The following is a 23576-nucleotide window of genomic DNA, read 5'->3' as shown; positions in this document are numbered from 1 at the left end:
GACTAAAATCATACAACTGATAGTTGTCAATTGCTGAAGATTAATGCGTACATTATCAACGGCAACTGAAGCCAGCTGAATCTTATCTATGTCGAACTGATCAGTTGAGCAGAATCAAACTGGCTGATCAGTTGGGAACTGATCAGTTGAAACAACCAGTTATGAGCTTTCCAGCAGAGTGTTTTTCAGCTGATCTTTCAGTTGTGCACGTCATCAATTGAGAATGACAACCGACAAATAGTACAAACAGACCGCAACTCATAGTGGAACGCCGAATTTCAGAGTCTACAGTGTACAAATGTCAGAAGAATGTTGACGTGCCAATCAACGGCTATAAAGAATCAAATTGTATTTATTATTACCGTTAAAGAGATGCCTATAAATAGGCGAAAAGAGCAGTTGAAGAATAGAACAAGCTTCTATTCATCTTGCTGTTACGCTGCTCAAAAACATTCACAAGCTCACAGTTATCAGAAATATCAGTAGCATTCAAAGCTATATTTCGAGCTTAAATAGCACAAATCAATTTTTGTATATTCATTCAAGTTGTGCTAAGATCAGTTTACGAACTGTAAGAAAATTGTATACTAAGAGTTTAAATTTTGGCAGTGTTAAGTCCAAAACTGAAGTGGGTCTATACAATCTTTTATTGATCAAATTCTTTTAGTGAATATCCTATCTTTGTGATAGAAGAGGCGACGTAGGAGGGATTCAATCTCCGAACATCCATAAACTCTTGTGTGTCATTTTATTTCAGTTACATATTCTATCTTTCAGACAGTTTACTTCCACAACTGTTTTCCCAATTAAACTGATTGTCATTGACTGACAAGATTTCCAGTTTCAGTTTCTTACAAAACTGACACTATATTTTTCAAAAGCTACATAATCAAAAGTGTTTATTCAACACTCCCTTCTAAACACTTATTCTAGTAGTCAACCGATCCAACAAGTGGTATCAAAGCACAGTTAAATCTTGTCTAAGAATACTTTCATTCACAAAACTGAATACCATGTCATCTTTCAATAAAATCCCTATGTTTTCCAACGAAGACTTCGATGATTGGAAAATCAGGATGCAGGCTCACTTAGCTGCACAAGATGATGACATGTGGTATGTCATCACTGAAGGTCCAATGAAACTATTGAAAGCCAAAACAGCAGTTGCCATCACCGATGGAGCACCTCATAGAATTGAAAAGCCCATAGATGAATGGACAGCTGAGGATAAAAGAAAATCAAATTTGGACAACGTGGCCAAGGATATATTATACAAAACGCTGGATAAAGTCACATTCAATAAAATTAAAATGTGTAAAACCAGCAAAGAAATATGGGAAAAGTTGATCCAGTTCTGCGAAGACAATGAGCAGACAAAGGAAAACAAATTATCAGTTGCCGTTCAGAAGTTTGACAACATAAAGATTAAAGTTGGTGAATCTATGCATGACTATAATGAAAGGATCAGTGGAATCATCAATGAGTGAATGCACTAGGAAATATGTATTCAAATAAAGAAGTAGCAATGAAGGTTATTCGAGGTTATTCGAGGTCATAGAATATGGCTATGAGGGAGTCGAAGGATCTCAACAAGATCGAACTCCACGACTTGTTTTCCGATCTTAAGGCTTACGAGTTTTAATTGCATACCAGAGAAGGAGAACCTTCTACACTATCTGCAACAACAGCTTTAACTGCAGTCAGACTGGAGCCAACTGGTTCAGCTGACAAAACTGCTGATCAATTGAGCAATGATGCAATGTCATTGTTTATCAAGAAATTTGGAAGATTCATGAGAAAGAATCAAGGAAAGTTTCAGAAACAATTTCAGAAGAACCAGACCAAAAAAAATCCTATGTGTGTTACAACTATCGTAAACGTGGTCACTTCATAGCTGACTGTCCTAAACAAAAGAAGGATAGTCGAGGGTCAACTGATAAAGGGAAGAAGTCCTATGGTTACAGAAGAAGGACTAAAGATGAGAAGAAATCATTCAGAATGAAGCATGAAGTGCTCTTAGCTGAAGCGAACAAATCCAAATGGGCTGAAACCGATAGTGTTGAATCAGAACCAGATAGCTCAAGCAACTCAACTAAAGATCAAGAAGAAGTAAAATGTCTAATGGCAGATGATGTCCAACTGGAATCAGCTAGCGAAAAGGTATTTGATTATAGCTCAACTGATTTTACACGAGAGGAACTCATTACCACCCTTCATGAAATGGTAAATGAGTATCAAAAACTTGCTCGCTCATTCGATAAAGTCAAAGCTGAGCGAAATGACCCCAAAGAAAATAAAATTGAAACTGAAGAATCAGTTGAAGTGTTGAATCTAAAAGGAGAAATCGCAAAGCAGAAAGCTGAACTGAATGAGAATCAAGCCTTGATATGTCAGTTGAAAATCGAATTTTCAAAACATTCTGAACTGATACAAGCTTTGTAAGGCTTGAGATTTATTAGTCTCCATTGATGTGATATTCGGAAGATATGAGCATGCATGACATGTGATGAGAAGCACTAAATGAGATAATGAAGTGTTGCACAAAGAAGAGACCGCACCCGCGCCTCAAGAAAGACCGCACCCGCGGTGGCTAGGCAGAGAGTTGGCCATTTTTACAGTAGGGTCACCGCACCCACGGTCCAAGATGCAGTGCACCTGCGGTTGATGGCCAGTAGGTTAGGAAATTTGGTGCGAACCAAGACCGCACCCGCGGTCCACATGACACCGCACCCGCGGTCGTCGAATTGTGAAAAATGAAAGTGGTGCCGAGATCTTAGCGCAGCCGCGGTGGAAAGAGACCGCACCCGCGGTGCTGCATACGAGAAATCCACCTTTGTTTCTTATGATGACACCTGGTATATATATATAGAAATGTGCTGAGTCTTCACTTTCAACACTTTCATCAACTGAGAAACGAGAGAGTTAGGGAGAAGCTTTAATTCCTTATGCTTTAAGCTTGTCATTTTGAAAGATTCACACATCCAAACTTAAATCCGAGACAAGATTTGTGTTCCTCTTGACAAGGGCTTCAAAAGGGTATACTTTCTATATCTTTTCAGCATGTTTTGAAAGTTACATGATGGGGAAAACTTTGATATGCTTGTAGATATATGTTCTTATGATTATAAGCAACAGTTATTCGTAGTCGGATAAAAGAACGGATGTGTGATGTAACTGTTATAGAATTCCAACATGTTTTGATTGAAATTATGCAGATTTTGAGAATATGATATATATAATATATATATATATATATATATATATATATATATATATATATGGTGTTGATTATTTGTTGTTGAGAATTGAATTGACCGGTATCGAGAAATTACGTCGTTATGCCGTCGAATGGTACCGAGAATTATTATTAATTCGTAAATGTGTTGGTTGAATTGAATATTGATAGAATGTATGTCAACATTGCCATTTCAGATTGATATTGACAGATTCGATATCGAGACTTCGACATCGACAGAGATTGTGCGACGAAAGGGATAACTCATGTGACTTTGGGGAGATACAACTCAAATGAGATTAAATTTGAGTTTCCCAACAAAATCACATACTAGAATAGTTGTTTATCTTTGGATATGATTATGATTTGTTTGTAGATTTATATTCAAATCTTCTGATATGATGATGCATTTATAGATGTATATTCATGCATTTAAGATAGGAGAGTCATTGGCATATTTGCCAAACTTATAGACGTTCGGTGTATCGACGCATATGAGCAGACTTCCTCCGATTGTAGACATTCGATACAGACATGACCGATGTCTAGGAATAAGACGTACCGTCACCCCGATTGGGAGGGTAGGTGTAGTGACCCGTTCCAGAATCACCTACTAATCAAGAACTAAGCATGCAATTAACTTAATAAAGAACAATCAGAGATAACTGCGGAAAACTGTCACCAAAATATAGTTATACAACCCAATCGAAGTCTAGAATAACTCAAACTAAAATATCCGGTACAACCATATCGAATAGAAAAGTACTGAAAACTAAACCAACCAGCTACTCACTGTCCTCCTCCTGCTCCTCCTGAGCCATCCAACCTGAGGCCTGCCCCGTGGGAATGGGGTGTCCAAGATAAACAAAAACCGAGGACGTGAGCGATAAGAACGCTCAGTACAAAAGCATGAGTATACAAGCCTATATGAAAATGCACATGCTATGATATGATACCAGGGTAGTCAAGAAATAGGAGTAACAAAAGATCTCAAAATGCTCAGTCTAGAGGCGCCAAGTGGATAGTGCCGCGCGGTACTCCTCTGGGTCACTGCATCCACTACAAGAACAGACGTGGACCTAAAATGTCCCGGATCACCGAAGCCCTCCCGACCCGTCGGCCACTGTGTACTCTCGGTGTCCATGCGTCCACAAGACAAGACAGGGCTGAGCGGCCCCACAAGATATAGCTTATCTCGAAAGAGATACAGCTCAACAGTAAAGGCTATCTCGAAGGAGATACGGCTCAACATGAAATGCAACATGCAGTAATAAACGTGACATAATAGCATGCATCATATGACATATATCAATGCACCACATAATCATGCAACACATATAAGAATGTATACTCGACCAGGATATCTCGGATAGTACTTTCGTACCTCTATCACAGCAAGCCTAGCCTTACGCAACACCGCTAATCAGGTCTAGAACAAGCCTACGCATCAAAAGCATACCCAATGAACAATACTACCATGCTCGACTAGCAAAACCAGTACTCTCCAGTACTACCAAAGGTTTAGGGTTTACCTTCGTCCGTCGACAGCCCTTTGATGTCGATAGCTTCCAACTAGAGCACAGCTCCGCTACAATACCAGCAGCTCCCCGCTAGTGCCCGAACCTCAGAAAAAGACTAGAAACCTATCAGAAACGACTGAAACTCTCTGAAATGCTCTGAAATGGCGAGTCACAAATGAAGCCTCGCGCCTCTATTTATAGCCAATGTTCGGACGCTCCGAACCACTTCGTACGATCCGATCCAGTACACTTCGGACGGTCCGAACCTGATCGGACGATCCGAACCTTGCATGACTTCCACGAGTACAGCCACCTGTCTCGGACGATCCGAACCCCGATCGGACGATCCGAACTCTACCACGTGTCCAGAACCCTTCCACGTCTTCCAGCCACCTGTCTCGGACGGTCCGAACCACTTTCGGACGCTCCGAACCCGCTTCGGACGATCCGAACCCGGTTCGGTCCTTCCGATCCTACCGAAAATATAATTAATCCAATAATTAACTCAAATTAGGAATCGGGTTACTACATTCTCCCTCCCTTAAAAAGATTTCGTCCTCGAAATCAAGTTTATAGGATGATCAAAACTGATATTTGGATTACAACGGAAAAACACACACACACATCCATAGTACAACTACAGTACAACTCAAAAGAGCTCTGGATGCTCCGAACGCATACGACTCTCTAGCTCCCAAGTGGCTTCCTCTGTGCCTCGGCGTTGCCACTGAACTAGGACAAGGGGAATGGTCTTATTCCTCAACACTTTGTCTTTCCGGTCTAAAATCCGAACCGGTCTTTCCACATAAGACAAGTTAGTATCAAGCTGGACTTCTGAAGGATGCAATACATGCGATTCATCTGCTAAATACCGTCGCAAAAGGGATACGTGAAACACGTCATGAATCCCAGACAGATACGGAGGTAATGCTAACCTGTAAGCCAAATCTCCCACACATTCCAATATTTCAAATGGACCAATAAATCTCGGAGATAGCTTACCCTTGAGACCAAATCTCAAAATCCTGCGAAAAGGCGAAACTCGGAGAAACACTTTCTCACCTGGCTGAAAATAAAGAGGTCGCCGCTTGGTGTTCGCATAACTAGCCTGTCGATCCTGGGCAATCTTAATCCGCTTCTTGATTACTGCAACTTTATCAATAGCCTGCTGGACTAACTCCGGTCCCTCAACATGTCGTTCCCCAACTTCATCCCAGAATAATGGAGTACGACAACGTCGCCCATACAACGCCTCAAATGGTGCCATACCAATACTACGATGGTAGCTGTTGTTGTACGCGAACTCAATCAAAGGCAAATGATCCTGCCAAGCGGGTCCGAAATCCATAACACAAGCTCGCAACATATCCTCAAGTGTACGGATAGTCCTCTCTGTCTGGCCATCGGTCTCCGGATGATAAGCAGTACTCAGACTCAGTGAAGTGCCCAATGCTGACTGGAAACTACCCCAAAATCGTGAGGTAAAACGAGGATCCCTGTCACTAACAATACTGACTGGCACTCCATGCAGACGTAAAATCTCTTGAATATACAAGCGAGCCATCCGATCGAAAGTGAAATCACGGTTATACGGCAGAAAATGAGCAGACTTGGTGAGTCGATCCACCACTACCCAAATAGCATCACTATTCCTCGAAGACAATGGCAAGTGAGTAATGAAGTCCATCGCGATATGCTCCCACTTCCATTCAGGAATAGGTAAGTTCAGCAATAATCCTCCTGGTCGACGGTGCTCTGCCTTAACCTGCTGACAAACAAGACACTTGGAAACAAACTGATAAACACTGCGCTTCATCCCTTTCCACCAAAATCGTGTCCTCAAATCTTTATACATCTTGTTGCTTCCTGGATGGACACTCAACTTGCTTCGATGAGCCTGAGACAAGATCTCTTCCCTCAAATTATCATCCTCTGGTACCACAACTCGATTAGACAAACACAGAAGACCATTAGACTGATAATGGAAATTACTATCTCCATCAACCAATCGAGCTAATCTCTGAGTCTTGAGATCAGACATCTGAGCATCTCGAATCCGAGCGAACAAAGCTGGCTCAGATAAAATGGTAGCAACACGAATGCTCTCCATACCTTTCCGATGTTTGAAATTAAATCCCAACGAACAACAATCCTGGATAGTACTAATCATAGCACTGGTCTGAAGTGCAGAAACTCTCACCTTGCGACTAAGAGCATCGGCTGTGAGATTCGCAGAGCCTGGATGGTACTTGATCTCGCAGTCATAATCTTTCAGTAGATCCATCCAACGACGTTGTCTCATATTCAACTCAGCCTGAGTGAACAGATACTTCAGACTCTTATGATCAGTAAAGATTTCAAACTTAACTCCGTACAAGTAATGACGCCAGATCTTCAGCGCGAACACAATAGCTGCCAACTCTAGATCATGAGTAGGGTACTTCTCCTCGTGAGATTTCAGCTGCCTGGAAGCGTAAGCGATCACATGACCATTCTGCGTCAACACACACCCTAAGCCTTGAAAAGAGGCATCGGTGTAAACACTGAAACCATCAGATCCTGACGGTAACGCCAAAACAGGTGCAGAAGTCAGAAGTAGACGAAGCTCTCTGAAACTATCTTCGCACTCAGATGACCACTCAAATGGAACATCCTTCCGAGTAAGTTGCGTCAAAGGTCTAGCTACCTGAGAGAAATTCACGATGAAGCGACGATAATACCCTGCCAGACCTAGAAAACTACGGATCTCGGCCACCGTCGTAGGACGTGACCAATTCAGCACTGCTTCAATCTTGCTGGGATCCACAGAAATTCCTTCCTTGGAAATCACATGACCAAGGAATACTACACGATCAATCCAGAACTCGCACTTACTCAGCTTAGCATACAATTGCTTCTCGCGAAGAATCTGCAACACAATCTTCAAGTGCTGGACATGCTCTTCCACACTATGAGAATAAATCAAGATATCATCGATGAACACCACAACAAATTGATCTAGAAAATCCCGAAAGACTCGGTTCATCAAATCCATGAACACCGCTGGCGCATTCGTCAATCCGAATGGCATAACTAGAAACTCGTAATGCCCATATCGAGTACGAAATGCAGTCTTGGAAATATCATCATCTCTGACTCTCATCTGATGATAACCCGATCGCAAGTCAATCTTGGAGTAAACAGAAGTACCCTGGAGCTGATCGAACAAGTCATCAATACGAGGTAATGGATACTTGTTTTTGATCGTCACACGATTCAGCTGGCGATATTCAATGCACAATCGCATCGATCCATCTTTCTTCTTGACAAACAAGACTGGAGCTCCCCAAGGTGAAACACTCGGGCGAATATAACCTTTATCAAGAAGATCCTGCAATTGCTGCTTCAATTCTCTCATCTCTGACGGAGCAAGACGATAGGGGGCACGAGAAATCGGTGCAGTCCCTGGCATTAACTCGATGCCAAATTCCACCTCTCTAACCGGAGGAAAACCAGGAATCTCATCTGGAAAAACATCAGGAAATTCACAAACCACTGGAATATCCTCTATACCAACACTACCTGTGGACGAATCAATCGCATAGATGAGGTAGCCTTCCCCGCCCGCCTCTAAAGCACGACAGGCTTTCAGAGCAGATACCACTGGCATCGGAGGTCGCGCTCCCTCACCATAGAAAAACCAACTAGAGCTCTCAGTCGTACGAAACTGAACAAGCTTCTGGTAACAATCCACAGTAGCTCGGTAGGTAGTCAAAATGTCTATACCCAAAATACAATCAAAATCTTCCATCTCTAGGATCATAAGATTCGCAGTCAACTCGTTACCCTCAAAATCTAAAGGACAACCCATCACTAGACGCTTAGCTAACACCGAATGACCCATCGGAGTAGAAACAGAAAGAATGACGTCTAGAGAAACATACGGTAACTTATGACGCTTAACGAATCGTGCAGAAATGAATGAATGCGATGCTCCGGTATCAATAAGAACAAAAGCAGGAATACCGCATAAACAAAAAATACCTGCTATGACTCTCTCTGTCTCATCTGCAGCCTGATCCTGGTTCAGCGCAAAAACCTGACCTTGGGCACGAGGTCGAAGATTCGAACTACCCACTGCCTGACCCTGCCTCCTCTGCTGAACAGTCGTCTGAGATCCGGAACCAGATCCTGCTCCACCTCGCAACTGAGGACAATTCTTCTTGATATGCCCCATCTCTCCGCACTGAAAACAAGCTCCCGCGGCTGATCGGCAATGCTCCGATGGATGGTTCTTCCCGCAATGCACACAAGCATCCTTCTTCTTACCAAAGCGAAAAACACCGCTAGACCGTGATCCAGATCCAGAAGAAGAAGAACTAGATTTCTTGAACGACTGAGATCGAGGCCTCAAAGTACTCGGAGGTCTAGAAGAAAGAATAGCCCTACCTCGCTGGAGACTGATCTCTGCCTGGCGACACCGGTTCACTAATCCATCATAAGAAGTAGGATTATCACAGACAGTGACTCGATCAAAGATCTCCTGGTTAAGACCCTGGAGGAAATGATCATACTTAGGCTCAGAACTGCCACTGATATGAGGAGCGAAGGGTAACAACTCGAAGAATTTCTGCTGATACTCATCAACAGACATACTACCCTGCTTAAGGTTCAGGAGCTCAATCGTCTTCGCCTGGCGAAGGGCTGGAGGAAAATACAGCTGCATGAAAGCTGCACGGAAATCGGCCCAAGTCACCCTACCCTGGGACTGGACTATCGGCGCAGAAGTCGATCGCCACCACTTGCGAGCACGGCCCTCGAGAAGAAAACTAAGGGTCTCCATCTTCTGCTCCTCGGTGCACTGGAATGCACGGAAACAACTCTCCATGCGCTCTAACCAGTCCTCAGCATCATCGGGAGTCTCACCGCCGACTAAAGGCTTAGGCCCCATCTGAATAAAACGGTGCAAATCAAAACGCCTAGGACCATCCCGACGATGACGATGTTCATGATGACGCCTATGATCGTCCTGGTCACCCCAACGACCTACACTCCCCTGACTACTCTTGTCACCAAAGTGGTCAGCCATCGCTACAAGATAGAATAGGAAAAAATGGTAAAATGGTCAACGAAAATCCCAAAACAGAATCTATATCCCAAAATCATATGCATGCTCTGATACCATAAATGTAGTGACCCGTTCCAGAATCACCTACTAATCAAGAACTAAGCATGCAATTAACTTAATAAAGAACAATCAGAGATAACTGCGGAAAACTGTCACCAAAATATAGTTATACAACCCAATCGAAGTCTAGAATAACTCAAACTAAAATATCCGGTACAACCATATCGAATAGAAAAGTACTGAAAACTAAACCAACCAGCTACTCACTGTCCTCCTCCTGCTCCTCCTGAGCCATCCAACCTGAGGCCTGCCCCGTGGGAATGGGGTGTCCAAGATAAACAAAAACCGAGGACGTGAGCGATAAGAACGCTCAGTACAAAAGCATGAGTATACAAGCCTATATGAAAATGCACATGCTATGATATGATACCAGGGTAGTCAAGAAACAGGAGTAACAAAAGATCTCAAAATGCTCAGTCTAGAGGCGCCAAGTGGATAGTGCCGCGCGGTACTCCTCTGGGTCACTGCATCCACTACAAGAACAGACGTGGACCTAAAATGTCCCGGATCACCGAAGCCCTCCCGACCCGTCGGCCACTGTGTACTCTCGGTGTCCATGCGTCCACAAGACAAGACAGGGCTGAGCGGCCCCACAAGATATAGCTTATCTCGAAAGAGATACAGCTCAACAGTAAAGGCTATCTCGAAGGAGATACGGCTCAACATGAAATGCAACATGCAGTAATAAACGTGACATAATAGCATGCATCATATGACATATATCAATGCACCACATAATCATGCAACACATATAAGAATGTATACTCGACCAGGATATCTCGGATAGTACTTTCGTACCTCTATCACAGCAAGCCTAGCCTTACGCAACACCGCTAATCAGGTCTAGAACAAGCCTACGCATCAAAAGCATACCCAATGAACAATACTACCATGCTCGACTAGCAAAACCAGTACTCTCCAGTACTACCAAAGGTTTAGGGTTTACCTTCGTCCGTCGACAGCCCTTTGATGTCGATAGCTTCCAACTAGAGCACAGCTCCGCTACAATACCAGCAGCTCCCCGCTAGTGCCCGAACCTCGGAAAAAGACTAGAAACCTATCAGAAACGACTGAAACTCTCTGAAATGCTCTGAAATGGCGAGTCACAAATGAAGCCTCGCGCCTCTATTTATAGCCAATGTTCGGACGCTCCGAACCACTTCGTACGATCCGATCCAGTACACTTCGGACGGTCCGAACCTGATCGGACGATCCGAACCTTGCATGACTTCCACGAGTACAGCCACCTGTCTCGGACGATCCGAACCCCGATCGGACGATCCGAACTCTACCACGTGTCCAGAACCCTTCCACGTCTTCCAGCCACCTGTCTCGGACGGTCCGAACCACCTTCGGACGCTCCGAACCCGCTTCGGACGATCCGAACCCGGTTCGGTCCTTCCGATCCTACCGAAAATATAATTAATCCAATAATTAACTCAAATTCCTACAGTAGGTGGCAGACAGTGACGTCTTATTCACACCGGGATCCCTAGAATTAGAGTTGAGTCGAGACAAGACATGATTTGATTTGAATTGCATGCTTATATAGATTGGTTTCATAGAATATGGAGCCTATTGTTATTGCTTTCATTCATTATTTATGATTATGTATCAGCATGCATACATGTTTTATACTGGGATTTGTTCTCACCGAAGTTTCCGGCTGTTGTTATGTCTGTATGTGTGCATAACAACAGGTGGGACAGGATCAGGGTCGTGACAGAGATGAGAGATGGACATAGCGTGGTGATCACGGGCGTAGAAGATGAACTAGTAGTTGTACTTTTGACATGTACTGTACTTAATTACTGATTTGTAGAATATGGATGAAACAAGATATGTATATTATGTTTATTGTAATGAAATAAATATAGAACTATCTAGTGCTTGAGTTATATACATTTCAAGTAATGTTAAAAAGCAAAATTTTGACCCACAATTTTGAATAAAGATCCGATTAATCCCGAAAAGAACTGAGTTAGAGCCCGGGTCCCCACAACAGGTGGTATCAGAGCAGTAGGTTCTGTAGAATGAGATAGAATAGAATGAGCGGGGTAGATCGAGTCATCTTACTTGCTTTTGATATGCTAGAATGATTTATTGCTTTCCCTATTATATGTTGTATTGTATCTGAGTTGATTTACAGCATATAATTGTCAAGATTTAATCAGAACCAATTATGGATCAGAGGTATATGATCAGAGGAGGGCTGAGACAGCTTGTATAGACTGTGTACTAACCTGTTTGAATATCAGATATGCCGCCTAGAAGAATACCACAACCGGTTGCAGGTCAAGTGCCATAACATGGTAGTACGTTGGGTACACAGATGGACGTTACCGCTACACCTATGGAAATGTTATTGAAGAGATTCCAGTCTTTCCGACCACCGACATTGAGAGGTACAGAAAATGCAGTGGATTGTGAGAGCTGGCTAGACGATATAGAGATGCTGTTTGAATCTCTTGCCTATACAGATGAACGAAGAGTGAAATTAATTGGGCATCAGTTGCAAGAAGTGGCCAAGAGTTGGTGGCTTACAACGAAACGAGCATTGGAGCATAGAGGTATTGATATTACCTGGAAAGTAATTAAAGATGAATTTTATCAACGTTTCTTTCCAGTGTCGTATCGAAAAGACAAAGGGGCCGAATTTGCAAATCTACAACAACGGCAATTGAACATTGAAGAATATGTTGCCAAGTTTTCTTCCTTGCTTCGGTTTGCACCCCACGTGGCAGGAAATGATGAAGCGGTCTCCGATCAGTTCATCAATGGCTTAAATCCTGACATCTTTACTTTGGTGAACACGAGACGACCCAATACTTTTTCTGATGCACTGAACAGAGCGAAAGGAGCAGAGGCTGGATTGATTAGACAGGGAGGAGCTTCCTATAGTGCTCAGAGTCAGAGACCGCCACAGCCCGCCGCCCAGTTTACACCACCTCCTCCTCGATTTGATAGTGGAAGAAGTAGTAGTGGCAAGAAAGATTTTCTGAAAGCCAAGGGTAGACAGTTCAAGAAATCAGGGAGCAGTTCGTCGAGCTCCAGTGGGTCAAGACAGAGAGGTCCTGGCCAGAGTACCGAGTATATAGGTGTTTATTGTAGTACTTGTGGAGGCAGGCATGCCACTGAGCAGTGTCAGGGAGTCATGGGCTGATGCAATATCTGTAGACAGCCGGGACACTTTGCCAGAGTTTGTCCCCAGAGAGGTACACAGCGATCACAGAGTGCAGGGTCATCTGCATCAGTGCCTCAGATTGAGAGACAGACATCTGTACATTCATTTCAGCCACCATCTGCACAGTCCCAGCAGAGACCAGGAGGTAGCCAGACAGTAAGCCAACCTCCCAGACAGCAGGCTAGAGTGTTCGCACTGACAGAGGAGCAGGCCTAGGATGCGCCAGACGATGTGATTGCAGGTAACTGTTTTCTTTGCGGTTATCCTTCATATGTGTTGATAGACACAGGTGCATCCCATACATTCATTTCTGAGCATTTTGCATTGACACATGCATTGCCTGTCGAGTCATTGTCTATTGTAGTGTCTATTTCTTCTCCATTGGGAAGTGGTCTGATATCTGTGACTTCATTTAGACATTGTATACTACAGTTTGAGGGGCATGAGATTGATTTAGACTGTGTTGTACTTGGCTTATCTGACTTTGATTGTATTGTCGGGATTGACATGTTAACCAAGTACAGAGCCACCGTAAATTGTTTTCACAAGATTGTTAGATTCAGACGTGAAATGACATAAGAATGGAAATTCTATGGTAAGGGTTCCAGATCTCGGATTCCCTTGGTATCTGCTCTGATTATGAGTAGATTGTTGCAGAAAGGAGCAGAGGGGTTCCTTGTTTATTCTGTAGACCTACAGAAATCGAGCCCGGCATTGGCAGATTTGCCAGTAGTACGGGAGTTTGCAGATGTATTTTGTTACGCCTTAAACGCATACAAATCTCGAGGATGGGATTAATGTTTTTAATGCTGTAACATATCCCAAAGTTTTTGTTTTGATGATACCAAAACTTGGCTTAAAAATGTACTAATGTTTTATATTGAGGCATGCAGGAAATTAAGAACAAAGTTAAGTTCGGAAGATCCGAAGTTGGTTCGGACGTTCCGAAAAGGTGCCGATCAGAAGCAAAGTAGAAGCTGTTCGGAAGCTGCGAGGAGCCAGTTCGGACGTTCCGAAGACGTGATCGGACGTTCCGAACCCAAGCAATCAAATCACTTCAATGCGGAGACAAATTGATCTGACTGTTGATTGAGTAGATTTCGGACGCTACGAAGGACATGATCGGACGCTACGAAGTGTTGAAGATTTCAAATCTCCGGAAACGCGGGAATGTTCGGACGGTACGAACTGGAGTTCGGACCTTCCGAAGCTGTGCATACACTGTCTGAAAGAACTGTTCGGAAGAAACGAAGTTTGATCGGTCCCTCCGAAGCATATGTTCGGACCATACGAAGTCAAGATCGGAAGATCCGAAGTCATCCCAAAATTACGCAAATTGATTTCAATCACATCGGACGTTCCGAAGCATAAACAGAAGATCCGAACCTTGGCGTCCAAGTCTAGTATAAATAGGCCTTTGAGGATGCATTTTCAATCATCCCACTACACTCTCTCTTGTCTCTTACAAAGCTTTCTACTATCTCTTGTGTGTGTTGATTAAAAGAGTTGTAATATCAAAAGAGTTGTAGAAAAAGAGTGAAAGTAATACTCTCGAGTGGGTTGTAAAGTTCGTGGCTATCCTTGGAGCCCTCAAGGCCAAGTAGACGCATCGAGGCGTGGTTGTAAAAGCTAGCTTGGAGCTCCTAAAGCCAAGTCGATATAGTGATACCTCGATCCTCATCGAGAAGGGGAGACGTAGACGATTCTTCGTCGAACTTCCATAAACATCTCTATCCCTCTTTACTTTACGCATTTACTTTACTACGCATTTATTTTACGCACTTACTTTACGCATTCATTTTTTATTTGTGATTGTCCCTCAAGTCTTCCGCTTGTAATTTTTGCAAACTCGTTTTAAAAACGCTAAAGGGCCTAAAAGAACCTATTCACCCCCCCCTTTAGGTTCTTCAAGTGGTATCAGAGCCAGTTTTTTTCAAAATCTTTTAAATGGCCAATCTAGCAAGCGAGTATGCCCAAGGACAATCCACAAATCGTCCCCCTCTTTTCAATGGTACTAATTACGGATATTGGAAAAATAGAATATCTCTATACATCCAATCCGTCGATTACGACCTTTGGAAAATAACGGTGAAAGGTCCCTATATCCCCATGAAAACGGTGGATAATAAGGAAATTCCTAAGGGAATGGATGACTTCACCAAGGACGATATGAAACTTATCTCTCAAAATGCTAAAGCTATGAATATTCTTCATTGTTCTCTAGATATGAATGAATACAACCGAATCTCGGCTTGCACCTCCGCCAAAGAGATTTGGGACAAATTGAAGATTTGCCACGAGGGAACCAATCAAGTCAAAGAAACGAAGATAGACCTTCTCCAACTCAAGTACGAGACCTTTGAGATGGAACCCAAGGAGGATGTCGACACCATGTTCCGGCGGCTCACCCAAATCATCAATGAGCTTGCCCAACTTGGTGAGAACTACCCAACTAAACAAGTGTGGAGGAGAGCCCTTCGAGCACTACCGGCGGAATGGGATGCAAAGCGCACGGCTATCATTGAATCCAACAAGGGAGATGCGGCATCCTACGACCTTGATCAACTTCATGGGACCCTAAAGACCCATGAACTTGAAGTATCTACCCGGAAGGAGACAAAGAAAGATGACGACAAAGTAAAGGCGAAAGGGATCGCCTTGACCAGTCAACTTGAAGATAGCGACGATGAAGAAATGGCACTCCTAACTAGAAAGTTCAAAAGATTCATGCGGAGTTCCAACTTCAACAAGAAGGACAAAAAGATTGAGAAGGAAGTGACCTGCTACAACTGTCAACAAAAGGGTCACTATGCAAACGAGTGTCCCTCCAAGAAGAAGGCCGGCAAAGACAAGAAGAAGGCCCTTCTAGCCACGTGGAGCGACAGCGACAACGAAGAGGAGTCTACCCTATGCTTCATGGCGAAGGAAGATCATCTGACCGACTCGGATGACGACGAGGTACCCTCTTACGATGAATTACTCTCCGCTTACACTAGTATGTACAATAAGGCTAAGTCACTTAGAAATGAGAATAAGCAACTTAAAACTGAACTAGAAGCTAGGATGCATGACAACACTAAGCTCAAGACAAACCTAAGAGACTTAGAGAAAGCCTTCAACAAGTTCAATGTGAGTAGCGGTAAACTAGAAAATCTCTTGAGCATACAAAGGTGTAACTTCGACAAAGGAGGTCTAGGATATGAAAAGAAATCAGTCAACTTCGCTAGTCTTATCGCAAAGGCAAAACCAAGAACACCACCAACATGCACTTACTGTAGTAAGATAGGCCACATAAGACCTAAATGCAAGAAACTTAGACACCAACACAATAAGAATAGCTATTGGAAATGGATCCCCAAATCCCCAACTACTACTAACCTCAAAGGACCCAAAGAAACGGGTACCAACTATCAAACTGTATCTCAATCTTGTAGGGACAAAGGGGAGACAAGTCATCGAGCACTTGGTATCTTGACAGTGGATGCTCTCGACACATGACGGGAGAAAAGAAGCTGCTACAATCCATTCGACCAAAAGAAAAGGGATCGGTGACCTTTCGAGATAACAGCAAAGGGATCATAGAAGGCATCGGCTCAATCGGTATATCTAACTCTACTATTATTGATGATGTACTTCTTGTGAAAGGACTTAAACATAACCTCCTAAGCATTAGTCAATTGTGCGATAGGGGTTATGAAGTCAAATTCACACCACACGATTGCACTGTATCACTCACAACTGACAAATCCATTAGTTTCAAAGGTTATAGAAGTGAAAATGTTTACAAGGTCGATTTAAAGATTTCATCATTTTCAAAATAAAAAGCCTTGTAACATTAAATGTTGATGACAACATTCTTTGGCATAGACGACTTGGTCATGTTGGGATGAGCACCATAGAAAAACTTTTAAAACTTGACCTAGTTTCCGGAATGCCAAAGCTGAATTTAAAATTAGATTCTTTTTGTGATGCTTGTCAACTTGGTAAACACACAAAGGAATCTTTCAAAAATAAAAATTTTGTATCCACTTCTATGCCCCTTGAGTTACTTCACCTAGATTTATGTGGTCCCTCGAGGACAACCAGTCTAGGAGGTAAATCCTATGCTTTTGTCATTGTGGATGATTTTTCACGTTTTACTTGGACATTGTTTTTAGCCCACAAAAATGATGCCTTTGATCATTTCAAAATTTTTGTCAAAAAGGTTGAAAATGAGAAAAATCTTTTGATCAAACAAATCCGTAGTGACCACGGAACGGAATTTCAAAATGAAAATTTTTCAATTTTTTGTCTAAGCAAAGGCATTGGTCACAACTTTTCTTGTCCTAGAACTCCTCAACAAAACGGTGTCGTTGAGAGGAAGAATAGGACCCTAGTAGAGATTGCAAGGACCATGCTATGTGAGCATTCTCTACCAAAATATTTTTGGGCTGAAGCAATGAGTTCTGCTTGTTACATCATCAATCGCGTATCAATAAGGCCAATTCTCAAGAAAACTCCATACGAACTATGGAGAGGGAGAAAGCCTAACATTTCTTACTTCCGTGCTTTTGGATCAAAATGCTTCATCCACAACAATGGTAAGGACAACCTGGGTAAGTTCGATGCTAAATCGGACAAAGGTATCTTTCTTGGTTACTCTACTTCTAGCAAAGCATATAGAGTCTTTAATAAACGCACTTTACTAGTTGAAGAATCTATTCATGTCATATTTGATGAAACTAACCCTTGCTTGCCTAGACCTGTTGTTTCTGATGATGATGATATAGATATCCTTGGCGAAAAGTTGGAGTCCACAAGCCTAGATGATGTTCCTAAAGATCAAGAGGACGCACCTCTTCCGAAGGAGTGGACTACGCACAAGGATCATCCCATGGATCCTCATCATTGGTAGCCCATCGAAGGGAGTATCTACTCGCTCTTCTAATATGTGCAATTATCTTGCTTTTCTTTCTCACATAGAGCCTAAGAACATAGAAGAAGCTTTACTTGATGATTCTTGGATTATTGCTATGCAAGATGAACTAAATGAATTTAGAAGGAATAAAGTTTGGAATCTTGTACCTAGACCCACTGATAGACCTGTCATAGGAACTAAATGGGTACTTAGGAACAAGTTAGATGAGCATGGTACAATCACTAGAAATAAAGCTAGGCTAGTAGCTAAAGGATATAGTCAAGAAGAGGGAATTGATTATGATGAGACTTATGCCCCTGTCGCTAGACTAGAATCCATTCGCATGCTACTTGCTTTTGCTTGCTCTAGAGACTTTAAATTGTTTCAAATGGATGTTAAAAGTGCTTTTCTTAATGGTGATTTGAAAGAAGAAGTGTATGTTGAGCAACCTGTTGGTTTTGAAGATGTGCACTTATCTGATTATGTGTATAAACTTGATAAGGCTTTATATGGTTTGAAACAAGCTCCTAGAGCTTGGTATGAGAAATTGTCTACTTTCTTGCTGTCTAATGGTTTTTGTAGGGGTAAAGTTGATATTACCTTGTTTACCTTGACTAAAGATAATGATTTGCTTATAGTACAAATATATGTAGATGATATTATTTTTGGTGCTACTAATGAACACTTGTGTAGAGATTTTTCTAAGCTTATGCAGGATCACTTTGAGATGAGCATGATGGGCGAGCTCAACTACTTCCTTGGTCTCCAAATCAAGCAATGCAAGGATGGTTTCTTTGTCAACCAAGGGAAGTACATCAAGGATATGCTCAAAAAGTTTGGGATGGAGTCTTCCAAAGCCTCATCCACACCTATGAGCACGTCAGTCAGACTCGACAAAGATGAGGGAGGTAAACCTGTTGACCAAAAGTTATTTCGTAGCATGATTGGCTCCCTACTCTATGCGACTGCTAGTAGACCTGACATTATGTTTAGTGTTTGCTTGTGTGCACGATTTCAATCATGTCCAAAGGAATCACACTTATTCGCCTTAAAACGCATTTTCAAATATCTTTCAAATACTCCAAATCTCGGATTATGGTATTCTAAGAACTCATTTTTCGATTTAAAAGCTTACTGTGATGCCGACTTTGGAGGATATAAGGTGGATAGAAAGAGCACTAGTGGTACTTGCTTCTTTTTGGGAAATTGCTTGGTGTCTTGGTTTTCTAAAAAGCAAAACTGTTTTGCACTTTCAACAACCGAGGCCGAGTATATGGCTGCCGGTAGTTGTTGTGCACAAATTCTTTGGATGAAGTATCAATTACTCGACTATGGTGTTACTTTTTCAAAAATTCCAATCTTTTGTGATAATACAAGCACCATATGTCTAACAAAGAATCCAGTTCAACATTCTCGTACTAAACATATTGACATTCGACATCATTTCATTCGTGATCACATTGAGCAAAATGATGTTGAACTTCACTATGTTGACACCAAGAATCAAATTGCTGATATTTTTACAAAACCACTAGATGAATCTACTTTTACTCGTTTGCGTGGTGAACTTGGCATGATTGAGTTGTAAACACTAGTCGAATACTCTCGTACATATTTGTTAAATTGAGGGGGAGTATTATTAATGTGAGCATTATAATGTCGGATAATACAAATTAATTGTATTTATCCATAATTATGGCTCAACATTCATTTATGTGCTAAATATTTTAAATTTTAGGTGTTCCTCATCTTGGCTACTTCGGAATCACCGTTCTCTTTAGATGCTTCGTTTCACTTCGGATCCACCGAACGTGTTCGGATCGTCCGAACCTGACCATAGGTTCCAGAACCTCCGATTCACTCTTCGGACCATCCGAACACACATCGGATCGTCCGAACCTTCTTCCGATGTCATTTAATGTTCGCGCCTTCCCATGCCTGATTGTCAGACTTCGGATCCTCCGTTTACTCTTCGTAGCATCCGTTCTCGGATCGTCCGATTCTGAATCGGATCGTCCGAACATCCTGTCAGATAACCGTTCCGTTCAAATTCCGGACCTTCCGAACTCATGTTCGGACCGTCCGAACATGGCCTATAAATAGGCGTTCGGATCCTCTGATTTATTTGCTCATTCACTCCTTCTTTCTTTCCCCACACAAAACACTCACTACTCACTATGCCTCCGCGCCGTAACGCAGCTGGCCGAAATGTTCGCCCTCGTCACGGTGCCTTTCACCATGATCTTACCCAACCACCCAACCCTCGTCCTATCCCACCTGAATTCGAAACCCGTAACATTCTGTCTGGTCGTACCCTTCACACCGAATACCTTCGTGCGAATTACTTTACGTTGATTACTCTTATTGAGTCTCAACGTTGGGGAAACTTCTTTCTACCTTCCGTACCCGATCTCATCTACCCCTCTCTCATACATCAGTTCTATGCGAACTTTTCCCTAGTTCTTGGTGGTGATGACACTCGTGTTGTTACCATTGTTCAGGGTCGGTTCATTTCTTTTTCTACCGCCGACCTCTCCACTTGGTTCGATCTTCCTCGAGACGGACCGAGTGAGTTCTTTTCTCAGTCTTGGACTGAGAATGACCCTACTTTTGATCGAGTCACTGCTTTGACCACCATCTTCGGTCGTCCGCCTACTCCTGCCGATGACCGTCCTCATGCGAAGGACCTTACTCCTCAGCTTCAGCTTGTTCTGAAGCTTATCACTTCTTCCATCGTTCCTCGCAGTGGAGACCTCTCCACTTGCAAGTATCTCGATCTGTACATTCTTTATTATTTAGTCTCCCAGCGTCCTTTTAACCTTCCCCGTTTTCTTATGTACGCCATGGAGTACGCGGCTTCTTCTACTCGCGTCTCTTTTCCATTTGGCCGGTTCATAAACCGGATTCTCGTCCATTTGGACATTGACTTTGTAGATGAAGAATCCTTATCTATTTCTCCTCGCGAGACTATCGACCATGATACTGTTGTTAAGATGGGACTCTCTTGGAATCCCGTCTTATCCTCTTGGGTCGTCGACAAGGATCGCATCTTTGCGTCCTATCGTCCGACCGACCACTTTCATGTTCCCTTCGGTCTCCTTCCTCCTCACGTTCAGACGAGAGGATTTCCCGCTGGTCCCCCTACTACGGGTACCACTCCTACCCCTTCGTTTGATATTCCCTCTTCATCCCATCAGCGTGTTCCCGATCCTATTAGTACTCCTTTGATGACCATGGATGACCTTCCTCATGGCTTCACTCCGCCTGCTCCCTCTGGACCCTACGATCGGATTTTCGAGTATCTCGAGCGATTGGAGACTCGTTTCGACACTCGTTTCTCTCTTTTGGAGTCTACCTTAGAGCGTCATCATACTGAGACTTCCTCGCGTCTTGATTCCATAGAGGCTGAGATGAGGAGACATAGAGAGTCGCGGGATGCGGATTCTTAGCTTGTTTTTGTTATTTTTGTTTATTTTATCGTGATGTATCATTGTATAAAAGACTTGTATTTATTAGTGGATATTTTACCTGTTTATTTTGTCTCTCTTTATGCTTATGTCTTTTTGATTATCGCAAAAAGGGGGAGAATTTATATGGTTAAAATTGCTATGGTTATTAAATAAATTCGCCTTAATTCAACCTCTTAGACTTGTTATTTGATTAAGGGGGAGTTATTTAATAACATTTAGATTATGTTGATTACTGTTTCTCAATTTTTAACCAAGTTTTGTGATCATCAAAAAGGGGGAGATTGTTACGCCTTAAACGCATACAAATCTCGAGGATGGGATTAATGTTTTTAATGCTGTAACATATCCCAAAGTTTTTGTTTTGATGATACCAAAACTTGGCTTAAAAATGTACTAATGTTTTATATTGAGGCATGCAGGAAATTAAGAACAAAGTTAAGTTCGGAAGATCCGAAGTTGGTTCGGACGTTCCGAAAAGGTGCCGATCAGAAGCAAAGTAGAAGCTGTTCGGAAGCTGCGAGGAGCCAGTTCGGACGTTCCGAAGACGTGATCGGACGTTCCGAACCCAAGCAATCAAATCACTTCAATGCGGAGACAAATTGATCTGACTGTTGATTGAGTAGATTTCGGACGCTACGAAGGACATGATCGGACGCTACGAAGTGTTGAAGATTTCAAATCTCCGGAAACGCGGGAATGTTCGGACGGTACGAACTGGAGTTCGGACCTTCCGAAGCTGTGCATACACTGTCTGAAAGAACTGTTCGGAAGAAACGAAGTTTGATCGGTCCCTCCGAAGCATATGTTCGGACCATACGAAGTCAAGATCGGAAGATCCGAAGTCATCCCAGAATTACGCAAATTGATTTCAATCACATCGGACGTTCCGAAGCATAAACAGAAGATCCGAACCTTGGCGTCCAAGTCTAGTATAAATAGGCCTTTGAGGATGCATTTTCAATCATCCCACTCCACTCTCTCTTGTCTCTTACAAAGCTTTCTACTATCTCTTGTGTGCGTTGATTAAAAGAGTTGTAATATCAAAAGAGTTGTAGAAAAAGAGTGAAAGTAATACTCTCGAGTGGGTTGTAAAGTTCGTGGCTATCCTTGGAGCCCTCAAGGCCAAGTAGACGCATCGAGGCGTGGTTGTAAAAGCTAGCTTGGAGCTCCTAAAGCCAAGTCGATATAGTGATACCTCGATCCTCATCGAGAAGGGGAGACGTAGACGATTCTTCGTCGAACTTCCATAAACATCTCTATCCCTCTTTACTTTACGCATTTACTTTACTACGCATTTATTTTACGCACTTACTTTACGCATTCATTTTTTATTTGTGATTGTCCCTCAAGTCTTCCGCTTGTAATTTTTGCAAACTCGTTTTAAAAACGCTAAAGGGCCTAAAAGAACCTATTCACCCCCCCCTTTAGGTTCTTCATATTTCCAGATGAGATCCCCGGGTTACCTCCAGTTCGAGAGGTAGATTTCAGCATAGATCTTGTGCCAGATACTGTTCCTATATCTCGAGCTTCGTATAGGATGGCGCCGATATAGTTGAAAGAATTGAAAGCACAGTTAGAATATTTGTTAGCCAAGGGATATATCAGACCTAGTGAATCTCCTTGGGGCACACCAGTGTTATTTGTGCGAAAGAAAGATGGTTCGATGCGATTGTGTATCGATTACAGGCAACTGAACAAGGCAACAGTGAAGAACAAGTATCATTTGCCTCGCATTGATGATATATTTGATCAATTGCAGGGATCATCTGTTTATTCTAAGATTTATTTGAGATCCGGATATCACCAGCTCAGAGTTCGAGATGTTGATATACCGAAGACAGCATTCCGAACCAGCTATGGACATTACGAATTTATTGTCATGCCTTTCGGTTTAACGAATGCTCCAGCAGTTTTTATGGGATTGATGAACCGCGTCTTTCAGAGGTAATTGGATGAGTTTGTTATTGTGTTTATTGATGATATTTTGGTGTATTTCAAGAATATGACTGAGCATGCTGATCATTTGAGAATTGTGTTGCAAACACTGAGAAATGAAAGATTGTATGCGAAACTGTCAAAGTGCGAGTTCTAGTTGAAACAGGT

Source organism: Primulina eburnea, chromosome 12 (genome assembly GCF_022965805.1).
Source record: "Primulina eburnea isolate SZY01 chromosome 12, ASM2296580v1, whole genome shotgun sequence".
In the NCBI taxonomy this organism is placed as follows: domain Eukaryota; kingdom Viridiplantae; phylum Streptophyta; class Magnoliopsida; order Lamiales; family Gesneriaceae; genus Primulina; species Primulina eburnea.
The sequence above is the reverse complement of the archived record's forward strand: the minus strand, read 5'-3'. Positions refer to the sequence as shown.